Here is a 16,549-nt window from a genome sequence, read left to right as displayed (position 1 = left end):
CTGGCACTGGCTGTTCTGTTTGGGGTCTGGTTTTTTTATTGGTTTATGGGGTTTGTGGCAGGGGAAGGTGCTGGATGATCTTCAGGAAAGAGTGCAGGGAAGACATAGAGGTTTTGGACATGACTTGGAGTTTAATGGCTTTTCTAAGAAGTGAAATTTTACAGGCCAATAGTTCATATTCTGGTGCCTTCAAGTGTTTTTTTGAGGGAAAAAGGCTGAGTAATATCAACTTTAAAATGCAATGACATAATTAGTAAGTGCAGATTAATGATTGCATATTTAGAATATCTTTACTGAGGTGAAAAGAAGTATTTGCATAAAACCCCCTGTGGTATTAGGACTTAACTGCAGTGTGTCTGCAACAGCTGCTCAGTGAAAATCCAACTAAGTTATGTGTGGATTTAAAATGTAATTTATTTATAGCAGTTTTTGTTTATGACTATGTAAGAGCTCCAAATGCAGCTATACAAGGCAGAATCTTCTCCTTGAATGCCCATGGCACTGAGTTACAAAGTTCTTATGAGTTCTTAAGTCCTATTAAAACTTCAGTAAGTTAAACAAAGTMCGTAACAGCGGTGTCAGAACTTGGGCAGGGAAGTGGCTTGAAGCTGTCCTGAGGAACCTGAGCAATTCTGAACTGCAGAGGTGTCTGAAGCTTCCAGCTGGGTACGTGGATTTTCACTGACATTGTCTGGAGATCRTTTATCCACTCTGTATTCCCAGCCTTGGGTCTCCAGCTTTTGCCTAAGGAATCCCAAAGGTCTKGAGGTGCTGTTTGGGATGAGGAGCATTATTTGACTGATCAGTCAGTGGCCTGCATGAAGCACTGCTCTTGTCCCTGCCCTGCTTTGTGTCCCTGCTCCCTGGTTTGCCTCCAGCTCAGGGCAGCCTGGGGAGGAGCTGTGCTTCCCTTCAGTTGATGGCTCTTGTTACTCTCTGTTTTTCCCTAAAGCTGCTTCAGCTCGTTGCCTGCACGGTGCTTTGGCTTGGCTGGAAGGAACGAAGGTCCTAAAGCTCCTGGAATTCCCTTTGGGAGAGGATTGGCCAAGGGCTGTTGTGATGATCCTTGAGGGCTTCGGAGTGTTCCTGCTGTGCCTGCAGGGAATCCTGCCAGGGGCTGGGCTGCTCCTGGAGCATCCCTGCAGCTCCGTGGTGCCAGGGCAGGTCCCTTGTGCAGCAGAGCGGCTGCGGCCGATTGCTGACACTGCTGGAGCACGGGGGGTTGGCAGGATGACACTGCAGCTGCAGGGACAGCTCTGCTGCAGGGACAGCCCTGCTGGGGACCTGCACTCACAGCTGGGATTTGGTTCTGTCTGTCCCCAGTGGAGCTGTTGGAGGTGTCTGTCGTTCCCTGGAGTCTGGCTGGGATGCTGTGCTGCTGCTGGTTTTGTTGCTCTCTCTGCTGTCACCGTTTGTTTGATGGTTTTGAGGAAGGGGAGTGCGCTGGGATGGTGCCAGAGGCAGGTGAAGGACTCGTTCCTCCTCCCAGCAAGGCTGGGCTGGATCCCATAACCCTGGGCAGAGCTGGCAGAGCAGGGGCTGCAACCCCCTCTGTTCTCCTCCTGTGGATTTTCCAGTGCCCCCAGCTCCTCTCTCTCCCCTGCCATAGCCCAGAGCAGGTTTTCCATGCACAGCCGGGTGTCAGTGCTGGGTTTGGGGCCTGGCACGGTGGAACATCAATCCAGGGAAGGAATGATTGGCATTTCTAGACGCACAMCATGCCCACACAGGGGCTGTTTGGTGCTGGCAGTGAAAGGGCACACCTGCAGTGGAAATCCTGTGAAATGCATCCTTTCCTTGCAGGTGAGTAAAGGAGTCACCCCAGAGTCACCGGGTGCAAGTGGGGAGGACGGGTGACCCGTTAAGGTAAATTATTTTCACCRTTGATGAAGTTGAACCCTCAGTATTTTACTTTCAGCATGAGGTTGGTTGGTCAGTGAGGGGGGAGTTTGCTCGAGGTGCTGTTGCTGTTTCTCGGGGTACAAAATGCGCATTGGAGTCAATTCCCCCTTTTAGTCCTAAACAGAACTGACCGTGCCTCAAGCAGGGGGGGAGTTGTTGGCCAAACTGTGGTGCAGTGCAGGTGCTGCTGCTCCCAACCKTTCAGCAGCTCCTTCCTTCTGCTCCCTGTGCAGAAGCTGATTTTGTCTCAAAGTTCTTGTTTCCTTGTAAGAAAATTCCTGGCCTGTTGCAGAGCTGCCTCTGCATTGTGGGGTGTGTTTGACACACCCGGCCTGGGGCTTCGGGGAGAAGTGGGAAAGATTTCCTTTATCTGGAAATAAACTCCAATACCTACAAAGAATTGGCAGCACTGGGAATGCTTTTGTCCCTAAATCTCAGGAACGTTTTGGGCGGTGACACAGGTGTCCCTGGGTGATGTAAAGTGTGTGCTCTAGGGTCTCGTATTACACTACTCCTTSCAATCCTCGGTATCTATAGCATGAGTGGCCTTAGTGAGTTTGTTGAAGTGCACATTTTTTTTCTTTTCGAAAGTAAATTTTAAGATGAAAAAGATATATACTATATAAATATATAGAGATATTTAGAAACTTGGTTTGTGGTGCACAAGTTCAGTGTTGGATCGCTAAATACTCGTCGCAGGTACCATATGTGTAACTTTTCTTTTCTGTRTATTCCTTTCTGGGAAGCAATGTTGCCATGGTAACTACAACTTTACAATTTCTTTACTACTTAATGATGTGAATGAATTCTACATTTTATTGAATATTACCAGGTTCAGTACTATTTTTATACTTTATTGAACTACAGGGGATTTTAATTTAATAGCATTAAAAAAAAAAAGTTGCTTGAACTGTATAACTGTATAAATTGAACTACTTACCCAAACCTCTAAACCAGAATCTCCACCTGTAGTGCCACATTCATTTATATAAAAGTATCTTGATCATTACTAGACCTTGCAGCCCCCTCCATGTCGTGTCAGGACGGACGTTTCGTACCCCACTSCTCYCCGGCTGCAGTGCCCGGCATTCTGTGTACCCATGGAGCCATCCTATGTTTGTAACCAGCATTGTGATATTCTGTAACTGTATTGCTAAAATGAAATATTGACCTAATAAATAGAGTGTTCCCGCAGCCTGGACTATCTGCAGTGAATTGGTTCAAACTGTCCCTGCCTTGGGGGGCAAATCCTTAGGGATGGGGCTTGTGTTGGATCCCTGTGGAATGTGRACAGTGGGAGGGGGAGCCTGTGTTACCTGCAAGGTGTGGACCCTTCCCAGATCTTGCAGGTGACATTGCATCCTGTAGTTTAATTGCAAAGATTTTCTGAGCCTGCTTGGAGCAGAAACCCTCGAAGGTGAAGTCTTTCCTCTGCCCACCTCATCTGGGCAGGAAACTGAGGTTATTTCTGGCAGAGCTCCGTTTTCCTTGAGAGCTTTCCTGTCACTTCTAAGTCACCTCAAGTCCTACTGGAAAAATTGTAGGATAATCCAAGTCTTGAGCAGCCTTTAATCTTGCTCAGTTCCCTCTTAAACAAGTGTGACACTTTGAGGGCAGACAGCATTTTCCTGCTGCAGCCACTCCTCCGTTTGCTTTACCTTTAGATGGGGAATGACTCTGTTTTCCAAAGGAAATTCCTCACGATCCAGGTCTACACCCCACAGGTGTCTGCTCTCGTGCCCAGTGCTGCCCTGGGAGAGTGATCCACAACATCCTCCCCACAGCCTCTCAAGGATGGGGCTGTGTCCATGGCCAGCACAGCCCGGGATCCTGGTTTGTACAAGAGGAATGATGTACTGAAGGTAGGTCTGCCACTTCCAGGGCCTTCATCCAGTCCTGGCTTGGTGCACAATCCTTAGGGATCTCCAGGATCATCATCAATATGATTTCATGGTTTAAAATTTTCGTTTAGCTGGGCTGGAGCTTGTTGCTATGACGCTGCGAGTGTTGCTGGAGTTTGTGGTTTTGGGAAGCCATGGAGACAGTCCGGATTCCCTGCTCCTTGTCCAGGTGACAATCCGGTACTCACCAATTTCCGTTGGCCTCTGATGTTGTCTGGGAACCTTAAAAACCTYGCCAAGTAACTGGAAGGCAGAACTGGTCCAGGTGAGCGCAGTCTGTCCTCTGGGGGGGGTGACTGGGTGGATTCTGTTCCATCCCACAAACACCTTGTCACCAGGAATACATGGGAACAGCCGGAACTGCGGGCTGATGTGCCGGCCCATCCCCAGGCTCTGGGCACTGAGCAATCCCAGCCCTTTGTCATGATCCTTGCATTTCAGCTGCGCTCATTTTGGGCGTTTCACGCGTTTCGTTTCTCTGGTGCCTGTATGACCGCAGGAATTGGCTGGCTGGAGYTTTCCCCTTCCCTGCGGGAAGCAGCCGGGCGGGGGAGGATCGCCTGGAGCCGCGCAGCCGCCGGGGCACCGGGGGACTCCTACTCAGCCTCCCGGATCACGTTGTCTGGCAGCTCTCGGATTCTGACTTTTCGTTTAGCAGTTTCGATTGAAGCGCTCCCTCCGAGCTGTTACAGAGCAGATTGGACATTTCAGAGGTGCAGGGGGAGGCTGGGGAGAAAAGAGACGGGGAGGGAGCTGGTTCTGAGTGCGTGAGAACTCCCACGGGCCATGTGGCTGTGTTTTAGCAGCTCGGAAATGGCTCAGGTGGGACAGATCCTCCTGCCCGGGTGGCCTGTGGCATCTGTTTGATGCTGTCACAGTTGCCTCTCCCGTCCCGTCTCGTTCCTCCTTTGGGGTGTGCAGGTGCTGGAGTAACCGGTGCAGGGCTGGAGCCACAAACACACCTGCTACAGGTCGGGCTGCATTTTTTACTGGGGAAGACAAATGAGTGGYTGGGCTGGGGTGGGCCCGGAGCAAACCACAGCTATGCTGGGGCACCCAGATTGCCAGGCAGGGACACGCTCATTAACAGCCGCTGCCGGCCAAGGATGGCTCATTCCTCACGTCCTCTCCAGCTGCTGTTTTCCCATGTCTGAGAGAGCAGCTCGACCTGCYCAGCTCCCCCAGCGCTGCTCACATCTTCACCCGCTCATCCTGCTGCAAAAACTCCATGTGTAACAGGAGAATGTTGGTCCTGCTCGGTGCCAGGGGCAGTGGCTGTGTGAGCCCCTCATCTGTCACTGCTGGGTGATGACCTTGCAGCTGTTGGAGGTGACAGTCCCTTTGACCCAGCTCTTCCTGATGGTACAACCGATTTAAAGCTGCTTCAGAATCTTTCCTGTGAGTTCTGGAACTGATTCGGGATTTTCTGAAGGACAGCGTAACTGCTAAAAAAAATCCCGACCAACATAAACCCACTTTTAGAGGTATTTATGAGAGCGAGCAGCACAGGTTGACTCACGCTTAGGCAATAACTCTTGCTTAAGCCCGGCCTTGCTGGGCGGTAGCAGGAACGAGCCGGGGTGAGGGATCCAGTGCTCCCCGTGTTTTGTGCTGTCCCTGCGGGGGGACCCGGGGCTCCATCCAAGCTGAGAGTGTCTCAGCCTGTGCCCGTGCTGTCCCTGCTCCTGGGTGGCACCTCCAGCCGGGTGTTAAACCCAGAGCTGGCATTTCCCAGCAGCTCGGTGCCCTTGGAACGGAGGCTCAGGCGGGGTTGGATGGGTGAGCGCTGCCGCTGGATGTCACTGTCGCCGTGTGGCACCGGGAGCACGCCGAGGTGGCCGTGGGTGCTTGCGCTGAGGGTGCTGGAGTGGGGAGCTGCGCATCCCTTGGGCGATCCCAAGGAATAAAGGACTTTTGTGTCGCCAGAGGTCTCAGGCTACTTGGATTTTTTTTTTAAACCAACACTATCAAACCTTTAAGGAGCCCAGGAGCCTCACTTCTTTCTCAGAACAAGACACGGGGCTGATTTCTGCAGCTTTCAGGAGCCAGGAGGTGGCAGAGGATTCTCTCTATTCTAGCTCGAAGCTGAGAATTGGATCTGGGGTTTTCACCGAGTCTACAGAGTTGGGACCAATGCTTAAATTCACATGTGTGTGGTTTTTGGTGTATTAGTTTTATTAATTAAATTATATTAATAATAATTAAATTTTTTATTAAAAACCCAAGCTTAGAACCCCAAAAGCTGAGCAAACAGGATCCCTAATTTTAGATGACTGATGAGCAAGGCTGGTGGATGGCTGCCCACTGGCCTCACTCCTTACCAAAACCCCCAAATTTATCAAATCACCTTGCTGACAACCTCAATCCCTTMAAATTAAATATCGATTCTGTATTTTTATGTTGACTCATCCAAATCAGGAGGCGTTTCCAAGGGATCTATTTCTGTCTCTCGGGCGTGCCGGTGCCCCCCGGAGCAGCAGCCTGTTGTTTGTGCTCAAGCAGGGAGTCTCAAAGATGCTGATTTTTTTCTCCCACTTGCCTTGCATAACAAAAGGCATTTGTCACCCGTTACATAACGGCGGCGTTTGTCATTTTTTCCMCCAGCACAGCCCCGTGGGTCCCGGYTCCTCAGCACCCCGGGGCATCCCAATTCACTGCCTGGGCACCCACCGCCCGGGCTCGGCCTTTTTTCACCTCCTTGCCCAAGAAGCTGTGGAGTTGTGTGGTTTGGTGGTGGTTTTTAGGGGATCCRAAGGATGGGGAGGTGTTTATGGGGTTATTTGCTCTTTAATCCTTGTTTGAGGGGGCATGGGGAGCTGCCTGAGGATCAGCAGGGCTTGTCCTCAGCTGAGGTCGTGTCCCAAGGCTCTGGGAAGGCTGGGCTGGAAATGGAGCTGAATTCCCTCTTCGCAGCCCTCACGAGTTTCAGGGAGCAGGAGCTTCTGTCACCACCTGCCTTCCCCGGGTGCCAGTTGCTCTTTTAATACCTCCCCGTTAATCTGGGGTGTCTCGTGCTACCARCAGGGATTTGTGTTTGGAGTTTTTCTTTACGGTCGGTTTGATTCCCTTCTGGGTGAAATATCTTTTTGGAACCTTAAAAATAAATAAATGGTTTTGTTTYCCCATAAACTAAAAGCAAAAACTAGCTGGCTTCCCCTTTCTCTATCTTTGGAGGAGAGAGCTGTTCACCTGTGGCCTCACATTTATTTGTGGCCTTATCACTGCCACCTATCAAATGACCACACTCATTTCTCAACATGAAGCAGGCAAATGTCCCAGTAACCCAATAAGGTTGTCCCTGTTTCCTAATTTCCTCAAAACAATTTCTTAGTTGACACTTTTTTCCCCTCTTTTTTTTTTTTTTTTGAATCTGATTCTAATTATTTTTAAATAAACTCCCTCAAGTGTGTGTTTCTTGTGGACCTTTGAACTTCCTGGTGCACCCAGCCTTTGCTCAGAGATATGTGTATGGCTGGCTCTGAGGGTTAACCCTTTGGAGTTTGTGTTCTCAGGGAACCTGGTGCAGTTTTCTTCCCTTGAGATGATGCTCAGGCACACAGRTCACTGTTGGTAAACCCAGGCTGTGCCTGAACCTGTCACCTGTTTCAAAGTTTAATTCCTATAGAATCAGACTGGAYCTGTAAAGCATGACTGGAAGCACGGGATGAGCAAACAGATTCAAAGATTGTAAMCAGCACTCAGCTGCCCAGGCAGCAGGGAAAGAATTCCTGATAAACAGATTTCTTGGTAACAGGCTTCTCCTTTGGMATGGATCAGGCCATGGATGCTGCARGTACAGTTATCCCCTACAGTCAGTACAGCAGGAACACCTTTGGGGATTCAATTTTCCCATTTGCTCACCAGACACTTCCCCATTGCTTGTTCTTGAYGTGTTTGTACAGATTCTGCAGTGGCTTTGTGTCCATGATGAGAAGAGGGAGACAAACTCCCCCCAAAGAGCAGAAAGGAAGATGGGGATTGTGCACATGAGTTTGAACTTCATCCTCCTCCTCCTCACTCTGCTCCCCAGCTCTGGTTTGGGAATGTAAACACTGACACCCCTTGCACAGCTTTGATTCTTCTCCCATCCACCCAAATTCTGGGGGTTTATTTTCTCCCCCTTTCCCTCACTGACATTTTCTGCTGCTAAATTCTGTTCAGCACCTCCCAATTTTAAGATGTCCTGGCTGAAGCTCTGTGCAGATGATCGGGGTCCTGTGTGCTCTCAGCTGCCTCCTCTGCTGTGCTGCCCAGACCCTTCAAACTGCCAAAGCCTTGGCTCAGTTTTCCAGATCATGCAAATCTTTCATCCTCTCTTTTAAAAAYTGCCAAGGACAAACCTTCTCCTAAGGCTCAGAAGCAGTTCTGTCCCTGCCAAGTCATCTCAGATTGGGGTTTTAATGCTGTTTAATGAAGTAGGCATTCAATTAGCATTAACAGTCCATAAGAATTAGATGCCTACTTTAGTTCCATTTTGGAGCTCCTGCCCCTAATAAATTACAAGGTAAACAATGGCCACCAGTTCCTAATGGCATCAATCACACACGGGCTGGCAGTCACTTGGGAAGTGGAAAGATGTGGTTGGGATGGACTCATTGTAGCACCATGCTACTCTGCCCACAGCTTTTATTGGTGGCAAAGGGACTGTGGCTGACCTGCTGCAAAGCCAAAACAACCCCAAATCCACAGCCACTGGGCCTGCAGCTCCCTGGGCTGGGGAGGGGGAGGTTTTCTCTTGCAAAGGACTGTTTTCCCTGTGTCAGTGTTTGTGTAGGTAGCTCTTCCACTCACCTTTTGGAAAGCAGCACTTACATAACTGACTTCAACGCGAGCTTCTGCTGCCTCTTAAAACACGCAGAAGTGTGTAGGAAGGGAAGTCCTTCTCCCTGACTTGCTTTGCTCCCTTGGACGATTGTTTCCCTGCAAATTTGATTTAAAGCATATTTCAGAGATTRAATTGAAGCTGGACTCTGCTTTGCTCTCACTTGTCCCAATCTCCCTGCCTGGCTGTCCCTTACTTTGCTTTGTTTGCACCCATGGGAGCTTGGTGGAGTGTCTGGGGCTGGGTTTGCACCTGCAATGAGTCCAGCACTGGAACTGTGCATCAGTCAGGATTATTTTGGCCTCTGAAGGTGCAAAGGGCAGCTCTGAGTCCAGCCTGTGGCTGTGCCATGCTGGCTRTTGGCAAGGGTGGGCACAGCTCCTGGTGTGGGCAATCACAGCTCCCTCTAAGGACTGGGTACCAGCAAGCCCATGATGGGCATTTCTCCACTCTCCTGCTGCCCCTGCTGAGCCCTGCTGGGGGCAAGCACTGGCTCTGAGCTGGGAATGATCTCCATAACACAGACCCTCCCATGGGATGGGGAACAGGGCTGCACCCTGGTGTTCTTCAGGAGTTGGTTGGAGTTGAGGCCTCAGTTCGTATCGTGGTGTGATGGGAATTCAGCATTGCCTCCTTCRCAGATGATGGTGAAAGCCAATAGCAGTGAGAGCTCTCTCTTCCTGCATGACATCTCTCAATAAACTGCCCTTCCCAGGAAAAAATCTGCAAAGGCTTGGAGTTCAAGGGACTTTGTTTGGGAAATTTACTTCTAGGAGAAATGCTTTCCCAAGGAGAAGTGCGCTGTGCTGCKGTCACGGCCTGACCAGTCAGACAAGTGCAATTGTTGTCCTTGGGACAATTGGGGCCATTGCTGCAGCTGGGGCTCAGCTGTGCTCCTGTGCCAGGTCGCTTCTGGCACCCGCAGTCATCTCCAGGGCTGCACAAAGGCCCCTCTCTGCCCCGAGGTCCTGGTGCTGCTCTTGGCAGGAGTTCTGATGATCTTGGTCAGGAATTCCTTGTGCAGCTGGTGGTGCAGAGATCCCACGCAGCCAAATGCCCAGTGCAGGTAGTGCCTTGGGAAAGGCCCCATGGGTGGGTGCTGAAATAGAGACAGGYCCTTGTTTTCAAGCTGTTTTAGGGAAGTTTGGCTTTTACCCATGGTTGAATTCAATGATGACAAAAATCCATGGAGACAAGCCCTCCCCTCAAGACATCTGCAGCATTTTCYGTCCTGTGTCTGCTTTCTTCAGAACATCTGAATTTCACTGTCAGCTCTAAATGCAGGAGCCTTTCACAGGTGCCTTTCACATCTGCTCACAGGTGCTGAGCAGGTGCTAAGGCAATTTCTTTCTAACTKTGCAGTCAGGTTTGCTGGGAGCAGCTGAGGTATGTTACAATTGTCCAACCCACACTAGGCTTTTCCAGTGTATTGTSTTCTTTTGCACAAGATAAGCTGTGCAGAGGGAAGCAGAGGTGATGGCTGTGAGTGTAGCTGTGCTGCCTCAGCCTGGGTGTTGTGAGGACTCTGTTAGAAGTGGTTTGTTTCAAGRGGATGTTGAAAATGCAGCTGCTTTCTCAACGCCTGCTCCCAACCGCCCTCTCGCTGTGCCTGCTGCCTGCAGTTATGGCACCTGTCCCTGCTGTGACAGGCAGCTCCTCTCCTCCTCACCTCCAAAGATTTAAACCAAGGAGTTGCCARCTTTTGTGCTCACCTATTAAGTCAAGATGCCAAAGGATAGCATGCTGATTAGAGCCAGGAGAAATGCAGCTTCTCCAGCACAAGCTTTCACCTGCAATAGCAGCCAGATTAAAGCCAGTTAGGAGCTGCAGGGATATGAGCTGGTTGTTAGCACAGGCATAACCCATATTTGCATGGCCATATCTGTGTCCTTGTGAGATTACAGCTTCCTCATGGCATGTGACTGCAGCATGGAATGGCTCTCCTGGTTTATCATGTGTACACTTTGCTTCACAGAGGACTGAGAGGGCCTTGAGTCCCCTTGCAAACCTGTCTTTGTTCTACCTTTCAGCGTYGGCTGCGCTCGGAGCTCAGCCCAAGGCAGGGATATGCAAGTGGGAGGCACAGATGGACTTCTCTGGCCAGCCTTCATTTGAGTGTCTTGCTGTATTTACAAGTTGTCCATCAACCTGGTTCACTCCTGYAAGATCAGGCATGAGACAAACCTGGGGCTGTGTCTTTCCCCCTCCTCTGGAAGACAACACTGCTTTCTCCTTGGAAGCCTCTCTTGCTGGAAGGTGGCATAATGCCGACCACATCTCTGGAAATCTATCAGATTATCTTGCCTGCCTACAACAGGAATCCTTTGAAAGGATCTAATTGGATGGGGAAAACACAGAGTACAAAYAGATTATGCCTCTCCTGTTTCTCCCTGTGAAGGAATGGAGCCCAAGTGCCAGTCAAACATGCTGTACTGTAACAGTGCACCTTAGGGAAAACTCTTCCTTTTCCCCTGACAGCTCTCCTGTGAATATTAATTTCTGTATTTGAGTGCCTTTATCTTCCAGGAGCTGTGCAAACATTAACCAACTCCTCTGGTGCAGCAGCTCTTGCAGTGCAGAGTAGGCATGGAGCCAAAAAGGAARCAGTGGTGAAGATGCTCTGTGTCTGCTGCTGGTTGCTGTTTGCTGCTTTGGGCAGATTTAACATGATTACCACGTGTGATGGGATGAGTCTGGTGCATATAATATATGCAGACATCTGATATGGTGTTTATGTAYTGGCAGGTCACAGGAAGGAGAGCTGATAAACACAGATAAATATACAGGTATTCTGCATTGTACTTAAACCAACTGCCTGTACATGTGGTTTAGTTAAACATAAACCCCAAACACTGTTGCCAGATGTATTGCAGTGTAATGCCAAATAGGAATTGTAATAGGAATGGTTTCCAGCAACCTGGCCTTACCAGGAGGGTGGTGAATGCTCCATTTGATGGAGTGAATAATGATATTCACCAACGGCTTGGACTGGGTGGAGGGGTGGAGGCTCTGCTAATTCCATCTGGAAATCCCTTTCCTGGTGCTTAAGGGTGATGAAGATGATCTTCTGTTTGCAGCTGGGTGCCTGTTGGCTCCAGTTAACATTTCTTGTGTCAGAGGAAGGGATCTGAAAGAGAATTTGGGCCAGTTATTGTTTCTGTGTGGCATTATTAGAGGCCTCTTAACTGCTGGAGGAGTTCCATTTTGGAACCCATTGGGAGCTGCTCATTTAACCACTTGTTTGCAATTAATGTGGTATAAACACAAGTGGGATTGCTGACCAGTGGCGTGTGGAAACCATAAACACATCTGCACCTTTTTTATTCACTTCTTGCAAAATCCAATCAGGTGTGTTCCAAGTGCTCCCAGGCTGAAAGACAGAGGCAGCCAAACCTTGCAGAGTGCCCAAAGGTACCAGTGACTGATCTCTGCTGCTGGTGCTCCTTCTCCATAGATGTATGTTCAGGTGTTGTGCACTATTTTATGCTTTTCAGCAGCTCTGTAGATGTTTGTCTTCGGCTTCTCAGCCAGTTGTTTGGGAGCTGATTGTTGGTGTTTGCCAATGATCTACAACTTCTTTAGCTGCTTGAAGTCCTCAGGAACTGAGAGAGCATTATCAGCTTCCTCCACACTTTTTTAACTTGCAGCCTGTGAGGAACAGGATAGTTAAAGGCTTTTCTTCTTATTGTGCTTCATTGTGCATYAGGGGTTTATGCAAATTGAAATARGCATTATTAGTGAAATGTTAATAAGCCCATCTCTTAGGTCCTGCTTGTAAAATCAAATTTATAACAAAGTGGATATCTCTTTGCATTAAAAATAATTTGACATCTTGTGTTAATCTTTTAGATGATGAAATATGAACCCTCTAGGTGATACCAGCCTTGCTCACTTTCTCTCCCCTGTAAATTTGCCCCCCATCTTAGCAATGAATCCTGGAAAATGATGAGACTGGTACACATTTCCCAGTTGGTGCTGCCTGGGGAATGGGGCAGGGGATGGCATCTCCCCMCTCTGAGCCATGACACTCCCAATTTCACAGCCTCCCTTCATGGCAGGGGCTCTCAATKGTGAATCTCCTTTCCCTGCTCCTTCAGAAGATTTTGATATCTGCTCCCAGCGACGCTGTTCTTTGCACAGGAGTGCCCAGCTGGCTGGAATTCCTAGGGAGCACACGGTGGGATGAGGCTTCTGAGCAGTGCTGTGTCCTGGGGTTCCATGGGGTAAGGAAGTTCAGGTTCCTGGTAGATTCAGYTCTTGTCCCTCTGCTGTCACTGCTGCCCTTTGCGTGCACATCCTGCCTCTCTCCTGCTGTGTACCTGTGCCTCCCTTCACACTGCCCCGTGCCTGACCCTGGATACACAAAGGGTGGCTGGTGCTTGGAGTGCTTCCAAATTCCCACTTTACACTTACTTCAGTTCATGGRTTTTCTGCAGGAAGTCAAGATTTGGTTTTCGTTTTCTTTGTATTTTGGTTTTATTCAAAGCAAAAAGCAAGGAAATGCCCCTCCAGCCTGCAGAATGTAGCTGTCAAGAGAAGTGACTTCATTTCTCTTTCTTCAAGCCTTGAGTAGCCTGTTATGCTTAAAAYAAGACCAAAAAAAGGCAATCTTCTTTACGTGATACTTTGGGTGTCTTSTATGATGGTGCAGGGGAGTAGCTGTAGTGAAACGTAGGCTCTGCTGAAATTGGCAGGAGGAAAAAAAAAAAGCAGAGCATGGCATTTAATTTCTGTGGTGTTCTGATTCCCTCCTACCAGCCTGGAAATGCTGAACGTGAGCCTTTGTCTGGCATATGGGGATTTGGAGAACTGTTGCTAATTACAGCAGTTGTGCTATCTCACTTAAATGGCTTAAATAATGTATTAAGTGCCTTTATGATCTCCCACAACATGCTGGAATGCAAAGAAGTGCATTCTCTGCTGTTTATAGTTTATGGCAGGAGAACTTATAGAACATTAATATGCACAAAAAATGGGGTTTGATGATTTATTGCTTGTGTAACTCCCAGCAGGGTCTCTAGGTGCTCAAATTGTGCAGGGTGTTATCCAAAGGCAGGGCATGAATTTCCATCTTGGAAGGTGAAGTGGAATCACAGGGAAAGAGGCTGTAGGTGGCTGCAGGGGTAGCAGGGAAAGGTCATGGGACACTGCTGGTCAAGCACTGTGGAGTTAATGTAAATCTGATGGCAAAGGTAAAGTGTGGGACCTTGAGGAGGATCACATTCTAAATTATTTAATGAGTTTTCCCATTGCTTCAATTGGAATTTAATCTTAAATTAGGAACAGGTTACTAAGCATCGTATCTAGAAGTGGGAGTATGCCAGGGTCTAGATTAGTGCTTATCCAGAAAAAGAAAGTTATTATGTCTACTCAGAAATCTTTTTTTATCCTTCTTCATGTTTTTATTTAGCAGAAATTCTGTTAGTCATCTGTTTCCACCCAGCCTCCCGCATCTCTTGCTTCTAAATCTCCAATTTCTATTTCTGCTATTATACCTAATGTTTAGAGAAAATGTGAGAAGAGCGTGCTGTGAATGTCTTGTTGCTGGATCTGTGTGAGGAATAACTGTGGAGCAGCTGAGCAGTGCTAGCCAAGGGCTCCAAGAATCTGGGAAGGCACATGTTGAGGGGKGCCATAAACCACAAAGTGACAGTGATGGAAAGATTGGCACCATCTTTCATCTGATGAAAAGTTTTGACCCATTATTTGGTTTAGTTTGGCAGAGCTCTTTGTAAAATCACAAGTTCTGTTAGAATATGCTAGTAATTAGCAATATTCCACCTATTTGAAATTAACAGGCTCTACAGAGTAGGAAAAAATTATTTTTGTCTGATTTTGCTTGCTGGTAGCTTGAAAACAAGGAGGTGAGAAATTTGTGTCAGATCTTGAAGTATAATTTTGCAATTAGAGGAGGAAGCGTGATCTGAAGACCTTCAGTTTCCTTGCCATGACATAAAATTAACAGCTCTCTTCATTCTCATTCTGGTTTAATATTCCTGCAGAGAAGGAAGCAGAAAGAACTCCCTAGGCTGGCTTCAGTGGAATGGAGGAGCTGTTACTTAGGCAATAACAGGGTACAGGCTGGGAGGGGTTTGGGTTGGCATTGGCTGCYTGATGTCTGCACAATGCTCTGGATGTTATAATGTGATATCCATCTAAAGCTAAAAACAGAGAGATGCTCTCTGGGAGATAGGAAACTGTTTAAAAGCATCTCCTGATTGGCTTCCCCGAAAATTTCAAGGTCGTCCATGCACCAGCTTGCAGGGATGCACAGCTGGCACCTCATCTCTAAAGCCAGCAGAATCTCAACTCGAAGGCTGTTAGTGAACGGTGTGAGTAAAAATAGAAGGATAAATTGAAACTACCTGAAAGTGGAAGAAAACAGCTGGGAAGTGATAAGAGAAAGCRAAATGAGTGAAGAAACTCTTGCCCATCATTGYGGTGTCCAAGTGCTTTATAAGAACTTCAAATTGCTCTTTCCTTGAATGTACCAATTTTCTTTTTCAAACTGTGACAATTTGGCAACCTCTATCTACTCTGAACTTGTCTTCTATTGCTAAGAATCTGCTCAAAAGTCTACTCCATACTCCAGACCTAAATTTTATTACAATGGCTGGGTCAAAAGCTCTTYWAGGAGYAGCTGGACTTTTACCCAGRGGCTGAGTGAGTGCCARRGGYTTYYATGGATCAATTAACCATATGTTTTATAAAATAAATATACATACAAATACTTAATAYAGTAGGCAAAATTCTGATTAACCCCTTTTACCTTGTTGCACAGGCACAATCAATCCACAAAAGTGGCAAGGCACAATGTTGTCAGGGCTACTGGTCCAGCAGAGATCTGTCATGTTTGGGTTTGGGAGTCCTCTGGAACACATCRACAGGCAGAGTGCTCAGCTGAAATGACAGGAAAACAACCTGGTTGTCAGTGTCCTGCTGTATTCAGGGGGTGAGGTGGCTTGAGCAGATGGCAACTCATCAGAATGTTTTAGTTGCCTTCTTGGCTTGATCAAGCAGCTTTTCATTGACTCTGATTACAGKCATGATGCCATCTTAGATAACATCTCTTGATAAAGGACTTTCAGACCCTTAATTACAATTATTAGCCATTTGACACCATRAAATAGAGGTTTGCTGTTTTAATGCCTGTTTCACCCCTGTCTGTAGAGTGTCTGGAGTGTCCTTAACAAAAACAGGGAGGTGGAACTTTTGGAACCCGATCAGAGGTGATGCGTGCGTGCCAGCATGAAAATGTGTGTGTGTGTGCACACATTTGGATATGCCATTGTCCAGAGCTCTTTCACTCTGTGCTGGGAGAGCACTGAACTGAGACATCAGCCTGCTGGCAGGGCCATGAAGGCTGGCAGGTTTCTCTGTTTGGGGATGTCCTTTGTTCAATGTTTGAATCGTGTGAAACCTTAATTAGCAAATAAGAAGCTTTGGCCTTGCCTTCCAAGTTGTGAAGCAGAATTAAGGGAAGTGCCAGGATGTGCCAAATGACACAACAGTCCAGGCTCCGTGGCTTTTGTTTCACTCTGCTGCCCTGCTGTTTTGAGATGTGCTTCCCACTGTATCAGCTGCTGGCAAAATGTTCCCCAAGTTGGTCTGTGTTTGATGCTTTGGTGTTGCTTTCTCTGTACACAACAATCAAACTGCTGCGGTGCTGGGGACCCTGTGAACAGCAGCCTTTGAGCTGAGAAGAAAGCAGCCTTTTCTTTGCAAAGGAGAGGTGCCCCGTGGTGCCACCGTGGAGAGTCCCTGCCTGCTGTGYGCTGTGCTCTGGGGGCCACGCAAGCTCCTCTTTCCACAATGCAATCTGGACCTTTCTGGAGCAGAGTCAACATTAGTCACTTCTTGCAAAGCCACTCCTTTCATTTGATCTTCTGGTATTAATTATTTGCACTTCCTCTTGTCACAGCAC

Source organism: Malurus melanocephalus, unplaced genomic scaffold, assembly GCF_030028575.1.
Source record: "Malurus melanocephalus ecotype Western Australia unplaced genomic scaffold, MMel_1.1 scaffold_912, whole genome shotgun sequence".
Taxonomy (NCBI): Eukaryota; Metazoa; Chordata; class Aves; order Passeriformes; family Maluridae; genus Malurus; species Malurus melanocephalus.
This window is presented reverse-complemented; position numbering follows the sequence as displayed.